This window comes from Ovis canadensis, chromosome 12 (genome assembly GCF_042477335.2).
Source record: "Ovis canadensis isolate MfBH-ARS-UI-01 breed Bighorn chromosome 12, ARS-UI_OviCan_v2, whole genome shotgun sequence".
NCBI classification, from domain to species: Eukaryota; Metazoa; Chordata; class Mammalia; order Artiodactyla; family Bovidae; genus Ovis; species Ovis canadensis.
In genome coordinates, this window is record NC_091256.1 from 34,807,077 (window position 1) to 34,812,295 (window position 5,219).

The 5,219-nt window shown below is 44.0% G+C and overlaps 1 non-coding gene across 1 annotated transcript; it reads left to right on the plus strand.

Moving 5' to 3' along the window:
• Positions 1-2,834: 2,834 nt before the first annotated feature.
• Positions 2,835-2,955, plus strand: LOC138416709 (U6atac minor spliceosomal RNA). Its single transcript, XR_011247829.1, has one exon. It is a non-coding gene; the product is annotated as a U6atac minor spliceosomal RNA (small nuclear RNA).
• The last annotated feature ends 2,264 nt before the right edge of the window (positions 2,956-5,219 follow it).

Sequence of the window (5,219 nt, forward strand, 5' to 3'; positions counted from 1 at the left end):
CTTCTTATTTTATTTTAAATTTATTTTTAATTGTTATGTGGGCCTTACAGTCAGAATAAAGTAGCAGTGAAAGTGATAGTCGCTCAGTCGTGTCCAGCTCTTAGCGACCCCATGGACTATAGCCTGCCAGGCTCCTCTGTCCATTGAGTTCTCCAGGCAGGAATACTGGAGCAGGTTGCCATTCCATTCTCCTGAGGATCTTTCTGTTCCAGGAATTGAACCTGGGTCTCCTGCATTGCAGGGAGATTCTTTACTGTCTGAGCCACCAGGAAAGCCCAAATATTGTGTATTAATACATCTGTTAATACATACGTGGAATCTAGAAAAATAGTACTGATAAACCTATTTGCAGAGAAGGAATGGAGAAGCAGACATAGAGAATGGCCTTGCAGACACCGTGGGTGAAGGCGAGGGTACGATGATTTGAGAGAGTAGCATTTGCTTCTTTTTTAAAATCAATTGGTGGGACTTCCCTGGTGGTTCAGTGGTTAAGACTCTGCATTTGGCTTAGGTTTGATCCCTGGTCAGGGAACTAAGATCCTACAAGCTGTTTGAACAAAACAAATTGAAGCAAAAATCAATTGGTGCCTTTTAATGAATCAACAAGTAAGAAGGAAGTCCAAAATACAGCATTAACAATGGAAAGAACATGGGGGCCATTGGCATGGATTTTCTGTGTGTTTGTTAGCTTTGTGTTTATCTTATTTTTCCAGACAAGGTAAGAGTTAGAGATGCTGGTGAGAAATTGCCACATTCTCTAAAAGTCCACGGAGATTCTGTCTGTCAACTGGTTTTCCTCTCTTTCTACCTCCTAGCCAAGCTTCAGAGGAAACTCTTTTCATGTGAACTGGAAAAGATGAATTTCAAGCTTCATTGAGAGCTTGAAAACCTTAAATCCTCCATGAAAAAACCCTGCATCTCCAGAATCTTTCATCCCAAAGAATTAGAAAGCTTTTTTCTTGGGCTGTGGAATGGTTGCATTATTAACTATGATAACTTAAGTTACTGAATAGAAGGATGTAATAAATCTGAAGGTATTTGTTCTGGTTTGTGACTAAGCAAAATTGTATAATATTAAATCAGATGTTGTTATAAACATACGAAATGGCACGTTTTTTCCCAGCTTGGGGCATTGTGGCATGAAGCTTCTGGGAACCTCAAAAAAACAATGTTTTTACATTCTTGCATACCGAGTCTGGTTTCTGCTAGGTTTTCTTCTTTCTGAGCATGAATGCTAAATAAAAGTGCTTCTGTTTAGATCTTTGTGTTTTCCCAGCAAGTTAGCAAGGCTGACTAATGATGTTCTTGCTCCTTTGCAGGCTGTTCTATGGGGTAGAAGGAAAGGCCTGGGATGTATGTATGTGTGTGTGTTTGTGTGTCCGTGTGTGTCTGTTAAATGGAAGGGATGAATGGCATCCTACTACCCTGGTGTGTCTGGGTTGGAGGGAATCTTAGACACAAGCTAGTTCACCAGCCTCCTCATGACCCTGGAGAGAACGGCACAATTGCCTCTGGGAAGTGGTTATGTTGGCCTTGAGCTTCTACCTCAAAGTGGTGGTAACGCTGCTGTGTGGTGCACAAAACGATGAGAAAAAAACTACAAAGAAATCATGACATACAGAGTGCCAAAGAGCAATTATAGTTATTCTTGTTTTGGCGCTTAGTGGTAATTTTTATTTCCTTAGTTTTCAGGTGTATTATTTTTCATAATGGGAGAAAAGAAATTGACATTCAAAACATAACTATAGCCTTGAAAACGTTTGAGTATTTAACAGTCACCTTTAAGAAAGATGATTTGGGATTTTGATAGCATTCTACAAATTGTTTAGAGCCACACTGTCCAACATGGTAGCCATTAGCCATGTGGGGTTCCTGAAATATGGCTGGTCCCCCCAGCGATGTACAATATGTGAGAGATACATACTCAATTTCAAATACATAGTGCAAATAAAAGAGTGCATGATAGAAGAGCAATCATTTTTATAACGATGATGCATTGAAATGATAACAGTTTGGAAATAGTGGATTAAATTAATTAATTTTTAAAATTTATTTTATTGAAGTATAGCTATTTTATAACGTTAATTTCTGCTGTATAGCAGTGATTCAGTTATACATGTATATATATACATATATAATCTTTTTCATATGCTAAATGGTTTATTATGGTTATTACAGGATATTGAGTGGCGTTTCCTATTCTATACAGTAGGACCTATTGTTTATCCATCTGTATATAATAGTTTGCGTCTGCTAATTCCAAGCTCACAAGCCGTCCTTCCCCACCCTCTCCCTTTGGCAACCACAAGTCTGTTCTCTATGTCTGTGAGTCTGTTTGTGTTTCATAGATACATTCTTCTGTGTCATATTTTAGATCCCACATATAAGTGATATCATATGATATTAGTCTTTCTCTTTCTAACTTACTTAGTATGATCATCTCTAGGTTCATCCATGTTTCTGCAAACAGAAGCAACCTAAATGTCCATCAACAGATGAACGAATTAAGAAGATGTAGGGGCTCAGAGGATAAAGCATCTGCCTGCAATGCAGGAGACCCAGGTTCGATCCCTGGGTTGGGAAGATCCCCTGGAGAAGGAAATGGCAACCCAGTATTCTTGCCTGGAGAATCCCATGGACAGAGACTGGCAGGTTACAGTCCATGGGGTCACAAAGAGTTGGACATGACTGAGTGACTTCACTTTCACTTCACTACAATGGAATACTACTCATCCATAAAAATGGATTAGCTATTGGTAAATTAGTAAAATTATTTTCACTTTTTTTTTTACCTTTTGGCATGACTATCAGAAAATTTAAAATGACATATGTGGGTCTTGTATGAAGAGAGATTAGCGTTATCATTCTTTTTGACAAGAGTCGGGGAGGGCCTGGACAACACACATATAGTTAAGACGTTGCTACCTATTTGGTAACATCTGAACATGGTTTTGAGGAAGGAGAGTGATAGCTTAATGAGTGTGAGGTGTCCTTTTAGGATGATACAAAGGTTTTGGATCCAGGTAGTGGTGATGGCTGCATAATATTGTGAATGTACTAAATATCACTAATGGTTAATTTTATGTCATGTGTGTTTTATCACACACACACACAATTACATATGTGGGTTATATTATCCTTCTGTTTTCACATGTTTAAAGTAAAGAGGTAGGGGGTATGGCTTTGCTTAAAATAGTGTCTCTAGAAATATAGAGGGCTTCCCTGGTGACTCGGTGGTAAAGAATCCACTTGCCAATGCCAGAGACATGGGTTTAATCCCAGGGTTGGGAAGATCCCCAGGAGAAGGAAATGGCAACCAGCTATGGTTATCTTGCCTGGGAAATCCCACGGACAGGGGAGCCTGGTGGGCTACAGTCAATGGGGTTGCAAAGAGTCAGAAATGACTTAGTGACTGAACAACAACAACAAGAAAAAGAGAAAAAAGTGGAAAGAGGCAAGGATGGACTGAAGGTGGCTGAGAGAGTTTAGAACTCTTCTCTCTCCCTTTGGTGAAAATGTTAACACATTTCATGAAGCCCCTGGAGGCCTCGGCTTCACGCAGTCCCTATCTCTTTGCAATGCCTTCCTCTAACTTGTCTTATTCCACTTTTCCTCCACACTTGGCATGCTGCCCATTGCAGGGTTTCTCACTAAAGATAACTCCTTCCCTAAAATTCCTCACAGTTATGTGGTGTTAAGGAATTAGGGATCTTGACATTTGAAAATAGAATACTCAGACCAGGCTCCACAGCCCTCCGGCCTCCCAAATACTGTTGACTGAGAAAACTTAAAGTCTTATCTCTGCATCTCTGGAATCCAGCTTCTTCAGTGTACACCTCAGGAGACAAAATGGATCTGTGGTGTCAGGAGTCAGGACAGTGGTCCTGGGGGCTGGAAGCGAGAGGAGGTGGCAGTGCCCCGGTTGGGGCATTGCGAAGGGCTTGTGAGTGTGGCCAACATTCTGATCTGGGTGCTCCTTCCTTCAGTAAGTCCATGTGGTGGAACCATTGAATTGGCGACCCCATGTGCAGTCCTCATCAATACCAAGTTTAAAAACAAACCACCCTGGGAGGTGGATACTTCTCTGAGTGTTGAGCGACCAGCCCTGGTATGAGTGAAAGCCGGGCGGCTGGTGCATACCCACTTCCGGCGGGACCTGGATTGACAAGGCCAGTCCAGGAGGAAGAGGTGGAGACTTTCGGAGGCCCCGCCCCAAGGCCCTCCACCTGTGAGCTTTGTGAGTGAGCGACTCACCTCAGACAATTCACCTTTATACCTTCTCTCCTGTCTCTGCATTTGGGGCCCCCACACACTTGAAGGTCAGGGAGGGAGGGGTGTGGGCATGAGTGATTTAGCAAGAGGCGGGCTCAGCCACTGGTGTAGGACCCCTCAGGACAGTCACATTCTTGGGAGAGATTGGAATTCTTCCCCTGCTGTAAATAGACCCCCATGAGGGGAGGGGGAACTGCCCCGGAGCCAGCAGGCTCTGCAGTTATCACCTACGGAAATCCTGTGTGGTGGTAAATACAGCCTCAGCAAAGCCTGGAGAAGAGATTACAGAGGGGGGAGCCAAGGAGGGGCTGCTGAGGAGGCTGCCCTGGGAGGTTATTAACCAGATAGGGGCGGGAAACCAGAGGCTGGGGGATTTGGGTTGGAGGAACACAGGAGGAAATGAGGGAGGAAAAATAAACAACTGAGATTAGCAAGCTCACTTGCTTCCTCCCCTCCACCCTTTTGTTTTGTGCCTGGATGAGGTCGCCCCTGAGGTCTCCTCTGCTGCAGACAGCAGCCTGGAGGCTGATTTTGTAAACGGGGCCTGAGGCCTGGCTCCTGCCTCCTTCCCCCATAGCCAATTTCTCGTAGTGACCTTGCCCCCCAAAAGCAGCCTGCGGCAGGATTCCTACAAGCACCGGCCCCCGGACCCCCCGCCTCCTTTTCCCCACCTGTACAAGTGCAAAGTGCCCAAGGAGATGTGTCCAGCTGTCCTTGTCAGGGAACTGGTTCAGGGGAGGTTCATGACAATGTTGTTGACCCTCAAAGAGGTTTTCCTTTCTTTGGATCACAACCAGAAATGATCAGATGTGGCCTTACACTGAAGTGCTAACGTTCAGGTATGCCAGCCTGCTGGAAGTCAACTGGTTCCCTTGGAAAAACTTCAGCCTCATAAGACAGGCGAGAGGGAACTGGAAGGTGGCCAGGAAAACCGCCTGTCCAGACCT